General features: G+C 41.5%; 1 protein-coding gene across 9 annotated transcripts in view; it reads left to right on the plus strand.

Moving 5' to 3' along the window:
* Window positions 1-25,026, plus strand: part of SOX5 (SRY-box transcription factor 5) — a 609,758-nt gene that overhangs the window by 266,064 nt on the left and 318,668 nt on the right. For 8 of the 9 annotated variants that reach the window (XM_042050099.1, XM_042050094.1, XM_042050095.1 and 5 more), the window contains exon 3: window positions 17,497-17,657. The exons of the other annotated variant lie outside the window; for it this stretch is intronic. The gene's annotated coding sequence lies outside the window, so the exon portion shown is untranslated. The remainder of the gene's footprint in view (window positions 1-17,496; window positions 17,658-25,026) is intronic. 9 annotated transcript variants of the gene reach the window in all.

Consider the following 25,026-nt stretch of genomic DNA (forward strand, 5'->3'; position numbering starts at 1 on the left):
ACATGTTTGGATGAATTCAGTATTGAGGGGGGAGATTTATTAGGCATTCCAGAAGAATTTGTCCATTTTTAGGATATATGTCAAATAGGTGGAGAGGAGACTGGCAGGATGGTTAGATATTGTCCTGAGGAGAGCATATTGTGCTCCTGTCACCTGCTTTTAAAAAAAAAAAAAAAAAAAAAAAAGAATTAACCCCCAGAAGGCAGCATGAAAAGATGCAGAAGTGCAAAAGGAAGGAAAAGGAAGGGGCTGTTTGGAGCAGGAGTAACTTAGGCTAGAAATAAAGACAAGCAGTGCATGAGTGAGTAGTGGATGAGTCCCAGTGCTCTCTGTGGAGGTGCTGAGTGTGTCCCATGTAGCACAATGTGCTCCCAGTGGTGTGGATGGAGCTGTCCCCTCACCTGGGAAGCCTGGGAAGGGTGAAGGCAGCAGTGCTTGTGCTCAATACAGTCCTACCACAGCCTGTCCTGTGGGCTGGCCTGTGCAGGCCCAGGGTTTGATCCTGGCTGGAATGAACATCCTCACAGAAAGTTTAACTGATCTGACACAAATCCAGCCACAGAGTTGTCTAGCAGGATACCAAATAGCAATATACTCCACCAGTGTTAGAACAACATATCTTCAAAACAAACTGAGCACACCCTGCAGGCATCCTTGTTTCTAGGTATTTCTGAAAGCTCTCCTCTCTCTCTTAACCCTTTCGGATGCTGTATATCCAGCACAGATGGAGAACTTGCACACAGGCATGCCCTCTGCCTGGCTCAGTGTGATAACTGTATCAAAACTTATGTGGTCAGCAGGTCCAGGGAAGTGATTGTCCCTTTGTACGCGGCACTGGTGAGGCCACACCTTGAGTCCTGTGTCCAGTTCTTGGTCCCTCACTACAAGAAAGACATTGAGGTGCCGGAAAAAGGCAACAGAGCTGGGGAAGGATCTAGAGCACAAGTCTGATAAGGAGCAGCTGAGGGAGCTGGGGGTGTTTAACCTGGAGAAAAGGAGGCTTGGGGAGGCCTTCTCACTCTCCACAACTCACTGACACAAGGGTGCAGCTCGGTGGGGGTCAGGCTCTGCTCCCAGGAAACAAGGGACAGGACAAGAGGAAATGGCCTCAAGCTGTGCCAGGGAGGTTCAGGTTGGACATCAGGATAAACTTCTTCACAAAAGGGTTGTTAAGCTTTCAAACAGGCTGCCCAGGGAGGTGATAGAGTCCCCATCCCTGGAGGTGTTCAAGAAATGACTGGATGTGGCATTCAGGGCTCTGGTCTGATTGACAAGATGATCATCAGTCAAAAGTTGGAGTAGATGATCTTAGAGGTCTTTTCCAGCCTAAATCATTCTGTGATTCTAATTCCATTGTGTAGGTAGATTTTCTTTCCAGCTTTAACAGGACTTTGCCTGCTTATTTCCCACTGCTGCGTGTTATAAGCTGGGAGAGGAAAAGGAAGGGAGGCGACACTTTAATGGGGAGTGATATGTGAATTCCAGGCAAGGTATCTGTACTTCTGTAAGTTCTCTGCTGCTTATGAAGTATAACATAAAAATCCTTCAGTAGTGATAACTGAAGTCTGGAAAAAAGGGATATAAAAATTACCATATAATTGGAATAAAATAAATAAGGAACCTTTTGACAGGGTCTTTACGGCTTATAAAGCTATAAATAATCCAAATTTCCAGGAAAAGCTATAGCTAGCTCAGAGAAACTTCCACCTAGCGTAAGATCTTTGATTCTTAGAGCTTGAGGGCATCTAGATCTGCATGTGGGCTCATTTTTAGCAGAAGCCTGAATTTAGCTCAGACCCCACTCATTTGGGATTGAGTTAGCTTGTAGTGACTAGCATGTGTGCTACTGTAAGGTTTGAGGATGAAATTATCACACCATGGAGCCTCATCTAAATTAGGTACCTAAATGAGGAGCTAAAGCCATCTGTGTAATCAATAGAGAAAGGTAGGCTCATCCAAGGGGGCTTCAGAGCAGCCATACTAGGAATTTCCCTTGACTCCATGAGCAGTTATAGATCCCTGAAGTTAGGTGATGTGAATACCCACTGGGGTGCCTGGTGAGGGAGTCCTGTCTTTGGAGTTAAGTTTTCAGAGGACCAAAACAGCATGAGCAACTCTAGGCTTGCACTGGAACCAGGAATTGAAGAATCTGAAGCACAAGATTTCCTGTTATTTAACAAATAACATCTTGGATAGTAGTATTGAATTTCAGAGTTCTTTCTAGCAGAGTTCAATGTGTATTCCTGATCAAATTCACGATTAAATTCTCACTTTGAATGTGCACATCTGTTAATATTTTAACTCACCATATATCAGAATTCTCCAGATTTCCTGGCAAGTCATGCTCGGGATGAAGTCTTTCCAACTGTTTGTATTCAAGGATGTGTTTATATATATATGGGTATAGACAAACACACATGCTCTAGACAGTGTGTAGGTGAGAATGTTGTTACAAGGCAAGATTATTCCAAATTATTTATTGCAAGAGACAGTAGAAGTCTGATGTCTTTAGATTGCTTCAGTTTATTTTAAATGATCCTGTTGGACCAAAAAACTTTAATCTTTTCTCTGCTTTGGGCTTTCTTTAAAATTCTCTATTGAAAAAAATTCTCAGTTTTAGCAGTAGAATTTTGTCATGCCGTGAAATTCCAGGTTTCAGCAGTAGAATTTTGTCATGCTGTGAGGCTCTGTCCAAACCTGGTGACGACACAAGCCTATGAAAGTCTCTGTTTCACTTTCATGGTCATTTTCTAGGCAGTGAGTCAGTGTCACAGCAGCAGCCAAACAGGGGTGTCAGAGGAGCTGAGCTCAGCTGGGACCAAACCACCTCCACTCCTGCAGTACGTGCTGAACTAGACATCCATGGACCTGCCAGAGCAGCTGGAGCAGGATGGTGAGCACCTCCTCTCCCAATCTCCTTCCTGTGCATTCCTACCTTCCTACACTGGCATTGGCTGGAGTTTCCCCAGAAATGTAGCTGGGAAATGGGAAAAATTGGTGAGGTGTCCAATTGGCTGGAGACCAGACTGGACCTTATTTTCTGCACTCCAGCTCATTCCCTGAAGCTCAAAGAGTAGATTTTTGTGCAGAGGCTAAACATTGCCAGGGATGTGTGTTTTGCAAAGCTTCAGCAGTTGTATGTAATAGATTTAGTATTTATCTTTTTTTTTTATCCCCTTTAGAAAAGGAGGAAAGTTCATACTAATTGCAAAGCCAAACACTGATAATTAAGGCCGAATTCAGGTTGTCCCTCCAATCACACTTCTGCCCTCTTGTGTGAATGCCCTGTGATACACTTTTGAACTGCAAAAACCTGGGCTGGTTTCCCTTCTTTGGTGCAGACAATGGACGCACAACAGGACAGAATTAATGGGCAAGTTGAAAACCGGTATTGCCTAAGCTTGATCTGCTTGATTTTAACCTTTTTCTCCCAGTTTTTTTTTGAATGTTTTTTCCCCAGTGTTGTCACTGATTTCAGAATAAACAGTTAACTAGATTTGAGGAGAGGTATTTCTGTGTCATGCAGCTTCTCCAAAGTTACCGGTTTCATCAGGGATGAATTTGGCCCATTGCATCTAATGAATTGTATATTCCAAAATCAATATTAATAATGCCAGGTGCTCTTTTTAAATAGACTGTAGGCATTCATATAGTCTGTGTAAAGTTCATATGAAATGATACTTGCCTATTCTTTATTCATCCTTTTGTTTAATAAATAATCCTTCAGCCTATCAGTGGTTGCTTTCTGGGGTTCTGTTGGACATCTGTATTTATCATTTAGGAAGCCATCATCAGTGAATCTTTCCCTCCTCAAAATTTTGTCATAAGGTCCAGGGTTTTCAGGATCAGTGACTACTTCTTGTTGAGTTTGGGGTCTGCTTTTGTGGTTTTTTAATGTATTTGTTACTTATTCTATTGGTGAGTTTGCAGCTTATCAATTGAGGAAAATGTGCAGCATGGTTAAGGCATAGGGAAGGAAAATCAACCATGCACTTGCTGAAACTCTGCATTGCTGCAAGGCACCATTTCATCTGGGGGATATGAGTGACTCACAGAGGATGGAGGGACTCATAATTCCCATAGTACAGCACTGTTTGCTAGGATTTTCTGACTTTTGTATTTATCATTAGATGCATCATAACACAATGTGAAACAAAAAAAATCTAGCCTTCATAGTGTGCTTTCCTGTTTGTAAATGGGTCTGGATATCCTGTGCTAAAATGTCAGGTTAGATCCTTTGTAAACTCTGAAGCCTGCTCTCAGAATAGAACACTTCTGGAGTGTATTAAATTGGTGTTAATTGAGAAACACATATGCCAATGACATTTTAAGCTACGCTAAATAAAACCAAACCTTTAGCAGGTCCCTATCACAGAGAGATCCTGAGATTTCACTGAACCTGCTGCTGCCGTCATCTTTTTTCCATCTATGCATATGTTGCTTGCAATGATATATGGTAACTCCTGATGCAAATACCACTCATGCTGTTACAGCTTAAAAGGGCCAGAAATAGAATGCAAACACAATGTCTGGTTTTTTCTTCTCCATGTTATAAAAACCTATGACCAGCAGCCTAAAGTTTGATTCCTTTTCCCTGCAGTTTTCACACCAGCTGACTTCAAAACGTACGTTTCGCGCAGCAAGTCATAAAAAATTCATCATTTCTTTCTTTTTTAAAGGGGACCAATTCTGCAAGTGTCTCAGGGATCTCTGGTTCCTGCCACAGGTCAACACTTCAGGAGGGGTTCCATCCTCAGGTGACCCAGGGCCCAGTGCATGCACTGACTCCGTTCCCCAACGTGGCTGGCCCCTGCATCAGGCCAGAAAATGTGCTTTATCTTAAGATAAACAAAGCCATTTGAAAAACACAAAGCAAAATTGGGGTTGAAGTCCCAATTGTGTCAATATATGCATGGGATGTGGCAATATTTTGTTGCACATTTGGTTTATTACAGAGAAGAAAGGGCAGACTGGGAGTTTCCTAGGGCTGGGTGTCAGCAGCACTGGACATTTAGCAGTGAAATCCTGCTCCAGTGGAACCACACAAACCCTGCTTGGCTTTGCAGGACTGCTCTTGTTAGAACAGCTGTCTTCTGCTGCAAGCTAGGGCAAGAGGTCAAGAGCCGTTTATGAAGTCTGGTACCATTGAGCTGGCACAATACAGCTGCAAGTGAAACTCCCACTGCTCTTTAAGGCAGGTCCTGTGACTTATTGGGGGGCGGCCAATGGGGAAAGATACCTCCCTGTTCCTCTCCACTCAGAAATCAGGCAGTTAAAAGTAACAACACCTCAGTTCATTATGCATGATGCCAATCTTCTTTTCAACTTATGTGTACTCCTGGTGTTTCAGAAAAGGCCTTGGGTTGTGGAAGGTCTGGTAGAACTGCATCAGTGGGAATGTGTCATCATGTGGGACATGGACAACCTGTAGCTTTGCTCCAGGTCTCAGTGAGCTGGGCGGTGGCCTGTGGTGTCTGTCAGGAAAAAGGACTCGGGTTTATAATTTACCATTATCTAATAAAAGGAAATTAATGAAGCTACTTAGTTTTTGAAGTGCTATCTCCCTTCCAAGCCTTCTCTTGTGTGAGAAGTACTAGACTGTGTTTGGTAGTTCCTGATTCAGGACATGTATTTTTCAGGTCAGCTCTATTTTCCTGTTCTTTTTTGTTGTGTCCAGTACAGTGCATTTTTTCGAAATGAATATGTGCCTACATCACCCTACAAAGACGGCAGCATCTGTGTTTGCATTTTGCAGATGAGAAAATGCAAAGCCATTTCATTAACCCTTGGCTGGGGACACCTCAGTGACAACTCTGTAGGTGCAGTACTCAGGCTATGCAGATTTTAACATAAAATATTATCCTGTCTGTCTGCTTGTTCATCTACCTCATGGACCTCCATGCATGGTGGAATAGCTTGGGGAAGGTCAGAGGGAGTTCAGGATCTCAGCAAAAAGGGTCAATTTTTGTGTGAGTGCATGTGTTGCTCCAGCTCACTGATGAGGCGTCTTGGCAGGACTCACAGACAGCCGTGTCCATTCAGAGGACACAAGCGCCCTTCTTGTGAAACACGGTCAAGAGTTATTTGCCAGAGGTGACTTTTTTATGGCTTTCTTGATGATAATGTTGCCTCGCAAATAACTCTGCTGGAAACCTGCAGATATCTCCAGAGATTCTGCTGTATTTGCCGCAGATAAGCGTGGTATGCACAGTGGGGCCAGAGATTTGGGACATCTGTACACTGGCACACATTGTAAAAGAGGGAAGCAGAGTGTGTGCAATAGAGCTGAGGGGGCTTGGGTGTCTTGGGATGGGAGTACATGTTTCCTGAGGCTGCCCAAACAGCTTGGAGGTGTTTCACGCTGTGACTTTTTTGTGCCGAATACTCTTTTCCAGTTTCAAGAAAGCTTTTGTAGGTGAGTTGGAGATTAATCCCCCCCCACACTTTGGATTCAGTGGCTGGTGTGTTGCTGGCATCTTGTGCTTTGGAGCCATCAGTGGGAAGGGAGCAGCCAGGTTTCCAGCAGCAGCCATGGCTCACAGAGTGACTATTAGGCAGGAAGAAGCCCCCGGCAGGGTTATGGACCAGACAGTCTCTCCCAAGGCAGGTCAAAGGGTGAGCTTACTGTTTACAGAATCAGTAAATAGGTAATTTCAGCCTGGCAACAGGCAAAACACCCCACAGGATGTAAATCCTTGCCAATTCAGCATTATCTGGCTGGGAAGGGATTGAAGATCCAAGGATCCCTTGCAGTAGCAAAAGGGAGGTCTCTGCAGTTTAAAACCTTTTAGGGTCATTGTATGATGCCATGGAGCCATTAAGGAGTCCTCACGTGCCAGAAGCAGTTTAACAGGCCCAGTGTTGGGCACTTAATTGTGTCAATAATTATTCACGCATTAGCACCGGCTCCTCCTTAAAGTGTGTACTGCAGTGACTCATTAAGTTATTACTGGTATTCATTACCAATAAAATTAGCCTTTTTTCAAAGTGTAAAATTTATGTTTTATAGAAAAATACTGCTAGAAGTGCCACGGCTTTGCTCTACTATCTGCTTGGTGCAGAGAAAAACAAGACTATGTGGAGATGAAGCAATATTTTTTGTCCAAAAAGAGGCCCTCAAATTAGAAAGAGTCTTGTGCTTTTTTATTTTTTTTTCCCCCACAGTGTGTTTTATGTACTTTAAATTGGGGTAGGGGAGAAGCCTGCCTTTGGCTGTCAGTCCTGTATGCGTAAGTGCTATTTCCTGGTATCATGAGGGAGAAAGATAACCAGTGTCTTTTGATTAATCAAGTGTTAATGTATATGCAGCTGTCTTTATGTTAAATGTGTCATGGTGCACTTTGTTTCTTTAAATACTGATCATTTACAGTGAGCATGTACAGTATATGTGCCTGGAAGGAGAGCAATTGTTATACAACTCTTTAATCCAAACCATGATTAAAACCCCTTTTGTTCCCCCCTCCCTGCATTACTCCAGCCTATCATCTTCTCTGAGAAATCATTTGGCAAGTAGAAATATGTGTATTTTAAGAGAATAACTCCTTTTTAAGCATCAGTTTTGCTTTTGTTCTGCTTTTAGAACTTAGTTTTTTTAAATTTCCATATATGGTGCCGTTCAAAAGGCGTAGGAGGGTCATAGCCATTTTTTGAGTGAATAAGGTATAATTGAAATATGATGTATGCAGATATCATCACTTCCACAGCAATTATCTGGATTGTTTGTTTAGTGGGAACATACTTTCAAGTAGGGGTTGGTCAGTGGCAATCATGTTGCATGACGCAGCTGAGAGAAATGGCAAAGAATATGTAAAGTCTCACACTGTGAAATTTCACAGTGCACCGCGTGTCTACGGGGGGAATCATTAGGAATTTTGAAGGTGAGGGCCATGGCAATTTCAGAGAGAAATGTAAAGGAGGACAGGGAGGCTGGTGCTTAGATCTTGGGGAGGGGCCGGGGTTTGGCATTCTGTTTCATGCAGAGACCAGCACTTAATGTGGTCTTGTTGAAACTTGAAACAGCTCTATTAGTAGCTTGATTGGGGAAAGGAGAGGATACCAAGAGTAAACAAAAATGTGCGGTCTGGAGATGGGCTTAATTGTGCACAATACATCTTTCCTCTGTGCGGCTTATTCTAATCACTCCAAATGGCAACACACACACTCACACACACAAATTTGATCTGCTCAAGCAGATAAAACTGCTATGTGTATAATACTGCCAGGCTAGGAGGAAAAAAAAATGGACATCTGTTTAACAATTCTCTATTGTAGACAGGATCATAGAAACACTGTTGCCTGCCTGTCGTGTTCAATCAAAATGAATAAAATGCTGATTTAAAAACAGAAAAGAAATCAGGCAGAAGACCACCTCAAAGTATTTGCTTACACTATTTTTTTTGTTCTCATTTCAGCAGCAAATGAGGAAGGGGAATCCCAGGGGCAAGAGGAGGTTTCAGGAACAGTGAAGGGAAGATATTTGTTTTGTTTTGGTATTTATCCTCGGTACAGCCGAGAGAGGCGTACAGCAGTCGGAACTAATTGTAGCTCACTCAGGAAAGTCTTCATTAGCACTTGCCACACATGGTTACCAGATGTGCCGAAGAAGGGGTGGGAGGAGAGAGGAAAGGGTATGTGGAGAATGGGCTACATACTTAAACCTAATAATCTGTCTTTTGTTTTCAGGTCTATTGTGTTGGGGAGGGGAAGAATGGGGAGAGGGAGAAATTCTGGCTGCTTTTTGATGCAGCCAGTTCCTACTGGCTGAATGGCATTCCTTGTCTTGCAGCCTCCTCCAAGGGAGGAAGAAGCCCTCAATCATGGCCAAGTAAAGAGGGATTTATGTATGTATGTATTTATTTATTTATTTATTTATTTGGAGGCTGTCAGTGAACTATTATTCCACTGAACTCAGGTGAAAGTATTTGGATACCCAAACTGGTGAACCACTGTCTTTCTGGCCAGCTTGTGAATTTGAGCTGGGGTGGGAATTTTTGTGAGCTTATGAGCTCCCAGAGTATCAGTGGGGCTGTTGAACTTCAGTTCAGCAGCAGCAGCATCTCTGTTCACATGTACTTTGCCAGTGAGTCTGAGATGCAATCAGGAAAGCCAAGTCCAGCAGGAAGGTAAGAGCAGCTCTGTGGTACTGTTAGTCACCCTGAGGCTGTTGCCTTGGTCAGATTTTTAACCTTCTGCCTGTTGCTATTAAAACAAATTAAACAGATATTCCATGCATAGTGGCTTTTGCTGCTGCAGAACAAATTCTGGCCTTGCTGCCCACAGAGGTGATTTTCAAAGGAACCACTGCAGTTAATTTTACTGCAGATGTTAACAGAAATTTTGCTGATTGCTCCTTGGGAAAAAAGCACCCTCCTTATTCTGAACTGGTCACCTTCGGGGGACCCTGTGTCATCCCTGCCATCTCCTTTTTTCCCCTCTCAGTCCCTGCAGTGTTCCCACAAGGTGAACATTTTTCATACTGGCGTTGTCTGGGCTTGGATGTCTCCTTTCCTCCTGTACTCCCCTCTTCATTCCAGTGGTAGGAGAACATCATTGTGTCGGGACAACAGGGCTTAGATGACTCTCCAAGATCTGAATAATCAGGGCTGAAGGTTTAATTATGGCTCTACACATGATAGCCACAAGATTTGTCACTCTGGTCATGTGAAAGAACAGCACTAGACAAACTTCTACTAATTAAGCACTCTGTTTCTCTTCCTTCTCAAAACTGGAAGGAAGTATAAATATGGGAAATCACTTATATTAATGTGAAATAGAGACATTTTTTGAATCTTTAATAATCTGAGTTGAACATCTTTGTGGCTCTGGGCTTGTTTTATCCAGCTCAGTTTGCCAGTCTGTAATCTCATCCTGCTTTGGAGCCTGGAAATGTTCTTGCTCACAATCTCAAAGCAGAGCAGATGTTGCATAAATAGAAAATAGGTTGTGTGCACAACCTAATCTAAGCACAGGGCACAGAAGGAGGTTTGGATGAATGTAAGCGAATCAGGGCACAGATCTGCTATACTTTGAGACTTAGGACCAAATTTTTTTCCAGCTATATTCTACTTGGCAGATCCCAAATATGACACTCATGTTTTCCCACTGCATGGCTTGTGGGTTTTTAAAATATTTTGAGAATAAAGTAATGCCTATCAGCTCAAGCTCACCAAACAAGTGGTTGGTAAGAGTTGATCTATTCCATCCTTTCCTCCATGTTTGACAGACTACTCCATCCAGTGATGTAGTTCCAGGTCCACATTAATCAACATTCAGAAATTAATCTTTTCAATTCCCTCAAAGGAATTAATAAAGCCAAAACACTTAGCTGACTTAGTTGTATCTACCTTTCCTACTGTAGGATGTACAGTCTCCTTCAACATGACTGTATGGTTTCCATAAAATACCTTTATTAACTATCAGAAAGGCCCAGGGAAAAACTTGGTAAAACCCCAGCCTGTTTACCATCCCATTTTTGCTATAGCTGCTATTGCATCAGTTGTTTTCTTAATAAAATTAAGTGCCATATTTGCAATTTTTCTAATGCTATCCCAAATTATTCACACAAGAATGAACTGTGATCGTGCCAACATGTATTATGTAGGGACAATGTTTCTGCTTACAATATTTTGTGTTTAGAAAACACAACACTGCAAACTTGATGTTTCTGTCAAGTTTTCTTTCTTCTGGACATGCATATACATACATTTATTTTTTCAAGCGTTACCCACAGAACGAGTTTCATGTGTAAATGTTACTGCCTTCATGGTGAAACCACAGCCATGCACAACACGTATCATTGTAGCTGATTTCCATAGTCAGGTATTCCACAGATATAGTAATTAAGATTTGGAAGGGGTATTGGTGGCTCAGATGCCTGTGCTCACTACTCAACAGGTTTGCAGTTACTTGGGGCTTCAGCAGAACTTAGAAGTGCTTTCATAAATCTGACACACTCAATGTAATTTTAAGACATTCCTTGTATTATTAACTTCATCTTTAATTATTATAATTATTTTAAAAATTTATCAACTTGGAGTTGGAAAGCAGAAAGATCAGATTTATTTCCTGCTTTTTGTGTGTTTCCATGCTGAAGTCAAGGTTTCAGGCAACAAGGCAAATATTTTTATGCAGATGCAAAACTAATCAACCAAACATGAAAATACTCCTGTGGGGTTTCCTGGAGGCCTTGCTGGGGATACTGCAATGCAAATAATATATAATGCAAATAATAAATAATACAGTGTAAGTATTGTAAGATAGTAGGATTCAGCTAGGGATGGAACGTATTGGGTGCTCTGTGTGAGCTGGTACTACCATCCATTTTATGATGCTCGAATCTCATGGTTTTGCTGCCTGTATCTTCTACCAGACTTTTTTCACTCTCACAAAGTTCTTCTGTACTGTGCTCCACCAAAATGCGTGTTTCCTCACAGATGATGTCATTCAAGTGGAAAAGAATTGTAAATCCTTGTTTGGCCTCCTGTAGTTTTTCCCTCTATAGCTGGCTGAGCTCTAACTACTTCTCTTTCCAATAGGATATATATAAGTAATCAGTATGATTATTTTTATCAGCACATCAACAGTACTCTGTGTAATTAGAGAGTATCCAGCACTATGCTAATGCTACACAGTGACTGTATTTTGCACCATTTTTCTCCCTGTAATTTTCCGCTTTTCCAATACAAAGCAAGAGACCGACATAACAGACAGGGAACTTCCATTGTAATGTTAGGAAAATCAAGGAGAGTAAGTTTACTGGGGAGAGTACAAACAGCTTTTCTCTTCTCCCAGGTAATGACTTGAAGATAGATATGCAGTGCAGCTACATGAGGTCCATCTTTTTGTCACCTCCAAATGAGGTTCCCATGGCATGCTGACGAGGGGGAACCAGCGGGCTGCTCACGGACAGGCACTGGCACAGACGATTGCAGCCTGCTTTGTTTGCATGATGGAAGCAGAGGAGCCTGTTGCTCCTAGCCTGCTCTGTATTCTAGTATGTTTCCAGTACTTGCAGTGGAAAGTTCCCAGAAAGGTTTGGAACCCTATTACCTTCTCTTGTTGGGTCTCAGCTGAGACCACAGCAAGGCAGGGTGGAAATTGAGGGTAAAAGAGAGGTGCTGGTAAAGTATAAAACACCTTGGAATATATACCACACCCTGCCCCCCCCCTTTTTTTTTTTCTCTTCCATCCATAAATCTGCTGAGAAAGAAAAGGAGTCAGATTGATACATTTGAGTCATCCATATCTTTTTAATTTTTAATGATTGGGCAATTACACTTCCATCATACACAGTAGAAGAAACATAACTACGAAACAAGTAGCATTCCCAACTGGATAAGTTTATTTTTATTTTGTTTTACTTGATTCTGTTTCAGGGGCAAAACAGATTAGCTTCCCAACACAATGTCTGCAATTTTATGTAAAGCTTGCAATGTGTAACAAGTCTTGGAAAGCCCTGTTATGAGATAATATGAATGTGTAAGAATCTTTACCTCCACTTACAAAAAAAAATACATTGTTGCTACAAGGAATTGCTGAAAATATGACATGGGGGTAGCCTAAAGAAGCAAGAGAAAGATAAAACAAAAGGATCTCAAATGCATTGGAAGGCATTTGTGTATGGTTTAGGGGGGGTTGTTTGTTTGTTTGTTTGTTTGTTTCTAAGGATTATTACTTAAGTCCTAAGATTGGGTAATTGGGAGGAGTAGTACCTAAAATATCTTTCAGACCTTCTACTCAAGTTGTTTAGTTTCTCCTCTGCCAGGGCAGTGTGCTTGGTCTTTCCCTTTCCCTAGACTCTTAGGTCCTGGCAGTGCTCCCTTGCAGTGACTATGGAGGTCGTGGCTTCTCTGTGATCCCAGTAAAACCAAGATGTCTGGGAGAGCAAAGCACTTCTAGTCCTGCTTTTCCCTCTCAGCTCAGCTGGGTGTCGATTATCTTCATTTGGATTTGGCTCTGGGAACAGCGAGTTGTCTAAAGAGTTATAACTTAAGAGTTATAAATCATACCCTTAAAGTTTTATATATTTATATATCTTTATGTGTATAAAAGAGTATACCCTTTTATACACAAAAAGAGTATAAAATAAGTATTTAAGCAAACATTTTAATCTCACTTGGGGCAGTTTGACAAAATATGAAAACATACCACGTGCAAATGCGTCTGCACACCATCATTGTCATTCTCATTTGCTTGAGCATCCCTGGAGATATTAAAAAGAAGGGTGGATGTGGCGCTTTGGGATGTGGTTTAGCGGTGAACCTGGCAATGTTAGGGTAATGGTTGGACTCAATGACCGTCGAGGTCTTTTCCAACCTATAAGATTCTGGGATTCTCTGATTTCAGGGAAGGTTGTGCTTGTGATTTGCACTAAGCCTCAACTCATGGCAGCTGCATGTGTGACCAAGCCTCATTGTTCTGCAGATCCCACTGGTTTTAAGAACAGCCCCTGCAGCTGAGCAAGTACATGCTGTTACACAATGTGAGCACCAAGGTCTCAAATGGTAATTCTTCAGTTTCACCTGAAGGTATGGCTTGCCAAATTTCAACCTGTTTCTGGCCCTTGATGGAGCAATGAAAGCAGTAGTGCTTTCTAGAGGTGAGGACATGCTGTAATCCAAACCAGGAAAAGAAATTGTGTCCCAGCCCGGCTTGTATTAATTCCAAATTCTATGCAAAATTTTGAATAGATTTTTCTTTTCACCAGACAATGCAACTATGACCCTTTTTCGTCAGAAGGAAAGAAGCAGCAGCAACAATAATTTACATCAGTGCATTGTCAATTCTTTGTACCATTGGTGAATTTGAAACAACTTTAAAAATTAAAAACAACTGAAGACAACCAAAAAGTATTTGACTATAAGAACAGTAATTTCAGGTAATTTCTTAACTTCTGTAAGCAAATTTCCTCCAGTTTAGGAAATTCAGAATTGTTTCCATTTTGATAAGAATGGAACATCCATTCAACAGACAATAGAAGCTGTTTAAACCTGTTAAATACTATGAAATAGATGTGTACAGCTAATTAAAGTGTGTTGAATAGTAATTATGTCATCCTGAGGGATTTACAAATAGAGTCTAGTTAAAATTTGATTCAATCTTTTATCATTCACAGAAGGTGCAAATTATTATTCATATAACGTGCTCTGATTTTAGTTCTAAAGGTAATCCAGAAAAAAGGGAGAGGGATTTCTGTTTTATCAGCATTGTTTAAGAACTAAGATCCCTTAATTATCGCACTGTACCAATAGTCTGCTACCCAACTCATTGACGCACTCATTCAGCTTTGAAACTGACAATTTACCCTCCAAGCAAAGCAAGATACAAGGAAAAGTGTTTAGTCAGCAAGAAAATACACCAAATTGTATGTTTCGGCTTTTGTTGGTGTTCGTGTTTCAGAGCTGTGCAAATGTGAGTCATTTACACAATGCCTTTCAATCAAAGGCATCAAAGCAAAGGAGACAGATTTCACAAGAAAATTAAAAAAAAAAAAAAAGGCAAAGATGAAATTATTTATGGGATCCAATTCTTTTAAGCTTCTGGAACCTCTTTCCAGGTTTACATAACATGAATCGACTCTTAATCTTACTCCTTTATGTAATATCTCATCATAGTAATGAAGAATTAGATAAGATTCCTGATAACTTTGTGAAAGTATATTATAGATTCTTTTACAAGGAATTTCCTGCTGTATTTCTAGATTTATAACAATAATTGGCAATCCCCATAATTACCATTAAAGTTGGCCAAAATTGAAAAGAAAAAAAATTGTTTCATGAGGTATTTTTGTGACTTGGAATGAAAGCTGTATCTTTCAAGGAAATTATGTCTTGCCCTGCTTAAAGCCAACCAATACTGAGGAGCAGATACCTCTGAGAGGGAGAGCAGCAACTGCCCAGAAACTCTGAGAAATGGTGTGCAGTCCTTTAAGTTGAGCTTAAACAAAGGTGCTGGACTTCTTTGGAAAAATTATCCAGATGTAAAACCTAATTTTCTGTGTCCTGATTTTATCTTTCTAACGGAAGTGGCATTTTGGTAAGGTGAATAGAAGCATCCACATTATCTTTGGTTGGTTGGCTTGGTTTTCTTTGGGAGAGACAAATGGGCTTGACATAAGTGATTTTCTCTGCACATCCCATCATATTTAATCTTTTGACAAAGCTTCTTGCTAGCAGTACAGTTTGGAATACTATCCACTGAAAAACTGGTTGCTTGGAATCTATCAGAAAACTACCATATTTATGCATATTTTTTTTCATGAAGACTCTTAGAGTGTTTAATAGGGGTGGCAAAAACTAATAGAAGTAGAAAGTGTTCCCAGTTCTTAGAAAGATAAGAAAATGTTGTTTCTTATCTGTGTTTTGAAAAGAGATGAAGGGTCAGTGAGGTAAAGATATGTGAGAGCTCTTGCACACTTGGTAAGAGCTACAGAGGAGGAATGTTTCTCGCTGGTGGCTTGTTTGAATGGAAGGGAAGAGAAAGAGGCAGCTCCTAAGTAAAGGGAGAGGATTAGAAAAAATGTCAAGTAAAATCAGGGAAATTTGTTGGTCTATTTGCTTAAAGATACAGGTACACAGCTCTGAGATGATTGCCACAAGGAAAAGAGCATGTCAAGCTGAGGGCAGCTTTCAATGCTTGCCTGTTGTTGATGCTTTGGATTTATAAAAATTCATAAGTCTTTAGAGACAGCTGAGAGCAGCAAGGAGAGTGGGGTGGGTTCTAAACCACCTTTGAGGGATTGCATAGGAATATAGGGCAGTCTGCTGGTCCCCAGGTGCAGCTTACCCAGGGCTTGCCTTGTCTTCCCACCTGCCTCAGTGTAGCTATGTCAGAGAGGGAGGCAGTTGTGCTCAAAGTGGAGTGGGGAATATTTTATGCCTGTTCCAACAGGTGTAGCTCCTTGGAAGTTGTTTTTTGCAGCAGTGTGTGCAGGAGCTATGAAGATGGGCAAAGTTTGATTTCAAGACTCAGAATGCATGCTTAGTAGTGGGGGCTGCTTGCATCTGCAGCCACTTAAATAAATTCTTTTCCTTCTCATCCTCAGCATATTTGTAGGTTATCATTTGATGTAGGCTACAGGAACTTCTGCATACCTGGCCTGTGCTGGCATTTGGGCTGGGAGAGAGCAGACACCCCTGTCTTCTTCTGTAGAAAGCAGAAGAGAGCTGTCCTAAGTGCCTTTTTTTTTTTTTTTTTTGTGGCATTACTGTAGCAGTGGATGTATTTCATCACTGTGGTGAGCTATTTTTTCTTAACACATCAGCTTTTGTCTTGTGTTTGCTTGCACACAATTCACCGATAAGTGAGAGGTGCATGTCCTGTGTTGAGAGGAATAATGTCATCTCATGGACCTGGGGACTAGTGCTGTGAAGTGAGAGCCTAAAAAATTCCTGAGTGTGTGCTAACTAGAGAGTAAGTCCTATGAGGAGCGGCTGAGGGAGCTGGGGTTGTTTATCCTGCAGAAAAGGAGGCTCAGAGGGACTTTATATCTCTTTACAACTCCCTGACAGGAAGGTGTAGCCCAGTAGGGGTTGGCCTCTTCTCCCAGGCAACAGTGACAGGACAAGAGGACATGGCTTTAAGCTATGCCAAGGGAGGTCCAGGTTGGACATCAGGAGGAATTTCTTGATGGAAAGGGTTGTTAAACACTGGAATGGACTGCTCAAGTGCCCAAGGAGGTGGTGGAGTCACTTTCCCTGGAGGCATTCAAGAAATGACTGCATGTGGTACTTAATTCCATGGTCGAATTGACATGGTGGTGATCAAAGGTTGGACTTGATGATCTCAGAGGTCTTTTCCAACCCAAATGATTTTGTGATTCTTTCATTCTTGGAGAAAAAACTTATTTGCTCTTTAGTAATTAGAATACATGAGAAATGTGTGACCAGTCTTTCTCCTGTTAGACTGAGGGCTACAAGCTTAACTAGCTTTAAACATGAATGGGAAAGGAAATCTTGTCCTCCTATTATTCTTACAGGGATATGTGCACAGGTTTCCTTCTTTGACAGATGAATACATGGGCTAAAGTTTTGGAACTGCACACTTAAAAATTTTGTTTTACTTTTGCACTGAAGAGTGGAAGTAGCTAAAATAACTGGTAGTGCATGTAAGTTAATTTGTTCTGAGATTCTAATAGTAACAGATTTCAAAAATTATTTTTTGAATACATTTTGGAGCTGGTGGAATGCTTGGGAGAATAATTTCTAACAGAATTTGCATTCCATGTAATTTGGATTTAATGACGTGGTAAAAAACAGGCGAAAGGGTTTCTTAGTATGTGACTCTCCTTTTCCATGGCACAGTAGGTATTTCATCTTAATTTTTGGTTGCATGCTAAGAAATCAATATGTAAAGCAAGAGAGTACAGATACTTAAAAGGAAAGCATCAGAGAAGTTGAATAGTCATGTACTGGCTTAGTATTTAAAACTAGAATATTTCTGAGTAGGAAAGGGCTTCAGAACTGGGCAATTCACAAACCACTTCTTCCCCTCCAACAGCTAATTCAGAGGCAGCAGTTGTGTGAGCAGCCCCTTGGCAAGAGGACCAAGTGTAGCTTGTGACAGAACTGAATGGAGATGATCCCAAGCTGAAAGTCAAAACAGGATCTTCCTTTAAGTTCACTGAGTGACCTGCAATTTTATTCCAGCACCTAACACAGGTAAGAGATTTCTACAGAATCTGCATCTGCATTTTCCAAGGTGTTTTAATATCCCAATCATAACTCCTGTTCTTCAGTGCCTGCAGATTTGGAAACTACTCATGCAGTGCCAGGTACTAGTACCAGGTTTTGTGTAGTTTTATTGGGCTTTAAGGGATCTCTTGGCAAAGTCAAGTCAGAGAGTCCTGGTGCATTTGTCAGCAATCCTACACCAAGGAATTCATACACAGAATATGATTTGAACCAGAATTTAAGATTAAAAGAGCACTGTTGCTTGAATCTTTGTATCTCATTTCCATGTAAATCAGGAGAGATTTGTTTGAGTTAAGCAAGACGTCTACATCAAGGTGGGAAGTGTTGTTGGCTCTTGGCCTCTTGCTGGAGCTGATTCCTGGGGACAGAAAATTTGGTCCCGAACTGTGTTGCTGTTACAGAATATACAACAAAAACCCCCAATGAATTAAACCCTGAGACATTCCAGCTTGCCTTTTGAAATGTATACAAACAACAGGGATCTAGCTGAGAGAGGGTACCTGCCCCATCCAGGCCAGGCCAGCTTCTGGCAGCTGTGTGGCAAACTGATGTTACTGAGCTGATGGGCAGAGCCCTTCCAGAAGGCAGTGAGGGGGGGAATGAACTCCATGTTCCAGGTCCCCACCCTGAAGCTTCTTTCTTGCTCCTTTTTAATTTCTATAGGCTTGTTCTTGGCATGGGGTGCCAGATTCCTAAGCAGACCTGACCTTTCCTATTTTCTTTATATAGAATAACTGGTCAGTCCATATAAAATGCTCTGCCATGTGAGTTACTTGAGAAGTCATGTTCCATGGGAGCAGGGGGACATGCTCTGTTCCTGCTCACTGGAGGGACAGTATATCTAAGATCATGAAAACTGAGGGCTGTTTTGCTCCATCATCATTTCATTGGGGGTATCAACAGCAAGAAAATATGGGATTTTATTCTTTGTGGCTAAGTATTGGTCAAAGGTAGGTTTACAGACTAGTAATATCCTTCTTCCTCAGCTAACATCCCCAAAAGACCTCTGCATTAAGGTGTAGGCAGCATACTGAATGTGTCCCAAACATCCTGTTTTATACCCCCACCCTCAAGTGCTGTTTGTTGTAAGTAACTGTGTGGTGTGGAATGAAGCACAGCAGTTTGTGGCTTCTGCTGCTGCCTCAGAAGACCCCCCCAAAATGAGGAGCTACCTCTGCAGCTGCATGAGGAGTGAGAACCAGGATGCTTCCATGGGGCAGCAGCCACAAAAGCTGCTTTCCCACAGATACTATCCTGTCCTGGCTTCAGATTGTTCCTTAATCATTAGCCCTAATGAAGTGCTTTTGTCATAACGTAAGGAAAAAAAAAAAAAGAAAGAAAAACTGAGAAAAAAAAAGAAAAGCAACAGACAAGAAGGAGAAAAGATGGGGAATAGCTGGGATTATCTCTGTGCTGTCTCTCAGGTCCAGTGACAACACGACTACAATGGGTAGCTTTCAGGACTGCATATGGTCTTCCTTCCGAGGGAGTTGATTAAGCGACTCCGGATGAAATTGAAATCCTGTGATTTGACCTTTGTCTGGCCTGGGAGGACTGCAATTCGCATAACAATTTCCTTTTGTTCTTTGTTTGGAGTTATTAATCCAACATGAGCCTCGAATTAATCAGGGGTAGTACGTTGTTACATTTCTAATTCACAGCTCCACTGCTTGTGTCTTTTTTAATTAAGGCCAAATGATAGCAGGCCTTAGTCCCTGATTGCAACACTTACTAACCACACATTGAGGGATGAAGAGGCTAAATAGGCAGAATGAGATTACTTCAAGGTTTCACTTAATTGTTTTCTTCCTTTAAGTAAAGAGCACTGAATGAACATTGTTAATGCCAGGCTGGGAGTATTTCTTTTCTATGTGTGTTACATGTGTGTATGTGCAGGGGTGGGGGAGGTTGGTGCTGATGCACCAAGAACTCAGAGCTCTAATGGCTCAAGGGTTTGTAAAACTGAAGCCTTTGGTTATTGATTTAAACCATACCTCCCACCTCCCCTGGGGGGCAGGGGCAAGAGAAGGAGGAATAGAGTTGGAGAGCATTCAACTTAAGTTAGATGCATGGATTTTCTTGTATCCTGCGTGAACCCATTGGTTTATGTAGTTTTTCTTGCTGTTTGCAACTGGTTCAAAGGTAGAAAAGGCAGGAAGATTGAAGGCTATCAGAGATGCTAAAGAAATGTGCTGACACACACAAAGCTGCCCAAAGCCTGGGAGTGGTAATAATCATAATTAAATAAAGGCGAGCCAGTTGTGTCGCACACCAGATTTTTCTCATACTGAAGGAGGTTTGAGTAATTTTCAAAAGCCGTTTGTAAATTTGTATTGTGGGAGCCGTTCTAGGCCACAAGGGTGCAGGTGCTATTCCAGGGGAATGGTGTAGATGATCTCAGATAGATCCTGGATAACACAGTCTGTGCCAGACACTCAGGATGCTAGAAAAGCAAATATACTGAGTGTCCAGCCTTGCAACATTTATTTACACAAACAGATCTGCTAACTTAAAAAAAAAAAAAAAAAAGAAGGAAAGGGATAACAGGATTCGTATTGCAGGTTTACACCCAGTGTTTTGACCTCCAATGGTACAGTGCATTGGATAGGATTGTTGTGGAGAAAAGTTTAATATTTAGGCTCCCAAACCTTCAGATGCTGAGTATACAGAAATCCAATTGAATTCAGTTTGTATTGTGCACCTGCAATATCAGATAGAGCTCTGTAACTGTGGGAAACTAACTCTTACTGAGTTATTTCATCCATCCAAGGAGCTGGGAGAGCTAATGTTTTCTGTGTAAAATGGTGAGCTGTTTTTGATCATACCAAGCTGCAGATACAGAGCTGCTGTTCTGACTCTGGCATGGGATATGCAGGGCAGCAACACTGTTCCCGCTTTTCTGAATTCTCGGTGTGTGGAGGCTGTGCCACACAGGATTATCTAAGTATGCAATGATAAAACCTCTAGATAGATTAAGCAAAACTAGGGTATAAGCTCCAAAGGAGTGACATGTGCCAGGTAAAAAGCTTATTTCTGTGTTTAGAAATCTAAATTGTAAACTGGGTCTGCTTTTTCAGATGAGCCAGAAAGGAACAGGCTATATTCAGCCTTCCATAGAAACATATATAGTATGTGGAAACAAAAAAACAAGCTAACACACAAATCTTTAGATCTGGCTTTCAGTTGGTGCAAAGCACTAGTGACTTCTATGATCAGTAATGTCAACACAGGATTTACACTGAATTGGGTTCACATGTTCAAAGCCATTTTCTGCACTTTCCTGCTCTTTTCTTAGGTGCTGCCTGATCCTGTGTGTCAGCATACTTCTGGTAGATTGCCAGCTCCCGTGCTGGGAGAAGTCAATGGGATAAGAAGATGCTCAGCATTAGTTGGAGTAGGGCTGCCTGACAAGCAGTTCAAGTACCTTACATACTATTATGTTTTTCAGAACCAGTTTTGATGCAGTTACATTAAATGACACCTTATTCTGCAGCTGAATCGCACTTTGCATGGAGAGAATAGGATTAAGAAAATGAGAATCTGACCATTTATTACTGTTTATTTCTAGTTAAAGACCGAATGCTTCACATTTGTCCACCTTGTTCTCTTTTTCCTAGAAATCTTTGCAGACCAGGGTGTGTTTGTTTATAGCAGATGCAGTTCCAGAATTCAAATCTATTTTCAGCACTGTTTTGTGTCTTAAATCTGCATGTTGGGTTTTTTTTTAATTATTGTTTGAATTTTCACTTTTGTTGATTTAAAGGTGTCACATTACACTTCTAAAGTCTCTCAGGATCAATGTGTACCCCCATGTATTTCTTATGTGAGTGTTTTGAATATTATCTTAAACCCCAAAGCCCAGTCTGTCCTGTGTCCTGTTTAAACCTCATGGCAGTGGTCATTCAAAGTGCTATATTTGGGGTACTTCTAAAATCTTCTTTTCCTTATTCTTGCATAGCATAATGTTCAGCATTGATGTATTCAGTGGCTCTCCTCAGCAAACTTACAATACCATTTTAGTGCTTTGAGATCCTGAAAGATGAAAGAAGTTGTATAAACAGATGGCAATGGAATTACAGTGCTTCTTGAGATGGTTAACCCTCGCTGTAAACTGTCTTGCAGGACCTTGCTAGAGCCACGTATCCTGTCAGTAGTTTTCAGCAGCTGGCTTGCTCTGTATAATATGACATTACTGATTCCTTTCAATTATTTTGTGAAGGAAATTAGGCTTCTTGCCATACTCAGGAACCAAAAGACCAGGTCAGGGTGCATGATAATGCTTTTCTATACTTGTCCAAAGTGGCCATAGTTGCACTTATTTGAGGGACAATCCTCAAAGATCTGTAGGTCTTGAATATTTGCAGCTGCACCGGTCAACACTGATGAGCCCACAGATAAAAGAAGGAATGACTTTTGATGCTGCTGTTCTTCCTGACAGTTTTAGACAATCTGTTGCTATTTATGAAATCTTTCTGTTGAGATCAAAACTGCCCTGAACTCTTCTCTAGTAGGGATGTACTCCCCATGTCTGCAATGACAAGTCAGCCTTGTGTAGCCAAATGCCCAATTCTAGCAGTGGTGCACAGGCCATGCCTGTCTTGCACCGCATGTGGAGGTGCTGACACTCCTTCCCCTTGGAACCAGGGGCAGGTCGGCCCTGGCCCGCTCTGTTTCCCCACTCTCCTCTTTCGGACATAAGGTAGAGATTAGGATTTAATGGTCCTTTGAGTTGCCTGGCGCTCCTCCCTCGGCGCTGTCTCCCCACGATCCCCCTGCCCGCGCCCTCCCTCTCTGCCATCAATGGGAGCCTTTGATGTCGCACAAGGGAAGACTGTTGGCTAACAGTCTGAAGCTGCCTCATTTGAGCCAACCACCACATGAAAACAAATGCAAGCCATCATATTTCATTAACTGGCTGCCCCCCGTTCAAGTGCCCTTTTTTGATGTCAGAGCGCATCCTGACAGAAATCAGGAAGATACGTGTGATTAAGGCCAGCAATAATAGTTAGTGCATTGTATTGTAAATTACCTTTCTGGGCCCTGCTACTTTATCAGCCCCACTGGCCTTGGCTTGGGTACATTTTTGACTACTCTGTATATACAGTGTATTAGCGCAATGGAGATCATTATGTGGCCTGTATTTGAGTCATTTTTATTTAAGATGCCAAACAATAAGCTGTTGATTGGGGGAACAAGAGGCGAACAATAATGTTCTGTGTCACATAATACACCACCATTTTCCAGCTTTGCTTTAGAAGGGCCCTCTTTATTGTTTTTGTATAAAAATGGTTCTTAGGAGGAGGAATATTTTGCTGAGGTATGTCATTATTTTGCAAATTTCTATTATCTCATCATGTTGTCTTCATTGTAAATTGCAGCTAATTAGGAACCTAGTTAGAGCCCCAGCTTTGAGGCTGGCTTTTTTGTGAAAAGAGCCCACCGATTACCGCACTACAAGAGAGGAAGGGAGAGAAAAAGGAGATTAATCTGGTTACCTAGGCGACACTCGCTTCCATCTGCGAGGAACAATACATTTTTGTTTCCTTGGCTCAGTTCAGATCTGTTTTGTTTAGGGGAAAAAAAAAGAGAGAGAGAGGGAGAGGGAGAGAGAGAGAGAGAGAGAAGGGGAAAGAGGGAGAGGGAGAGGAGGCAGCCCCACAACAATGCTGGACTCTGTCTGGCCCCAGCTTACCCGTTTCCATCCCTCTGCAAGTTCGGGGTCTCGGGGGAGTGGGAAGATGAAAGAGATAAGCTCCAAAGTTGTCAAAGGTCATAACCTTGCCACACAAAGCCAGCAGTTTTACTTCTAAATCCCCTTCTCCGAAAAAGCACTTAATGAAATAATATACTGTGCTTCTCAACACCCTGTAGTCTTTATTAAGCAGCCAGGCCCCAGAGATGGTGAATTTAAGGAGTCGGTTAAAACTTTGGACTAAAGAGTTGCTGCCTGGGAGCGTCTCCTCTAGATGTGATGGGGATTTTCTGAGCGACACAGACAACTTTTCTTCCACTTTCTTTCATTAGCACTATTGTGGCTTCCCTGACACATATTTTAGAGCTGCCTTCACACAAAAGGCAGAGGTTTGTGAAGGCAGAGCATTCTGATTTTTTTTTAAATTTTTATTTTAAATTTCTTTTTGGTTACCTTCACAAGGTCATGGCATAACAGAAAACAATGACCTGTATCTTTCTTGTTGTGCATCAAACTATTAAACCCTTGTGTAGCTTTTGCATTGGGTAGACAATGCAGCCACGTTATTTGCTTCTTATTTTGGAGCAGCTTGCCAGAAAACGGACAGAGGTAATAACCAGAGCTGATAGAGCCTGGCTAAAAGCTCAGAAATGCTCATGAGGTCTTGAACTGAATTGGCTAAACCCACAGCCTTCTGATAAGCATAATGCTTTCTCCAGGTGTTATGTCATCATGTATAATGTTTTACCATACAGTAGCATTATGGATGATGACATAAAGTCACAAAAATATCAAAGTTACCAATTTTAGTTTATCTGAGCTTTCCAAACCTGGACTGTGCTGATCTAATCAGAGCAAGTATCAGGTTAACAACCCTAAACCTCTTATTCTGCATTGCTCTGAAGTACCGTACTTGTATTTTCTTCCTCTAAAGAAGATTTTAAGAGCTGCTTCAGTGATGTGTTGCTCCCTCTAACTGGAAATTATGGTCATCAAGTTAAAAAATTACAAGTGTTCGGGAGGAAAGAATGAATGAAGGTACAGCTGCTTTTTTGGGTGGGGAATGTGAGACATCTTGCAAGTGAAGTCATATTTGAATTTCCAGTTCTGCCATGTGCTTTTTGTTGGATCTTGGCCAATTAATTTGGCCTATTTCTGCCTCAGACCTTGACCTATAAAGTAGGCAAAGCTGTATTTCTCTACCACGGAGGATAACTTGAGTGTTAATTAATTAATTAGGGTTTTAGGAAGGCTTTGAGATGCAGGACTCTGGGTATATGCAGAACATTTAATCCTTACCTATTCTGTTTCAATACATGCCTCTTTGGGTACACCTGAATGAGTTCTTCTGAGAATTAAATCAAACATACTAGACTTTGTTGATTGGAGCAACTTGCTGAGATGTTTTGCAGACATGTGGATGGAGCAGTTGTCACCTCACAGGCAATTAGCCCAGCATAGGCAATAGTTTTCCAGGCTCTGAGAAGAATGTCCACAGTAATTCTGCAACACCATGAAATGAGATGAGGGAGGAAAAATGGTCCTATGTTATCTGTGTGCAAAAAGGAGAAGGACACTACCCTTCAGTACAAAATTGGCACTGTGCAAAGAAAAGATTTGGAGAGTGAGGTATCAGTCAGAGAC

Source organism: Corvus kubaryi, unplaced genomic scaffold, assembly GCF_017639235.1.
Source record: "Corvus kubaryi isolate FWS band 111438036 unplaced genomic scaffold, C.kubaryi_AGA036_p1.0 72, whole genome shotgun sequence".
NCBI lineage: Eukaryota > Metazoa > Chordata > Aves > Passeriformes > Corvidae > Corvus > Corvus kubaryi.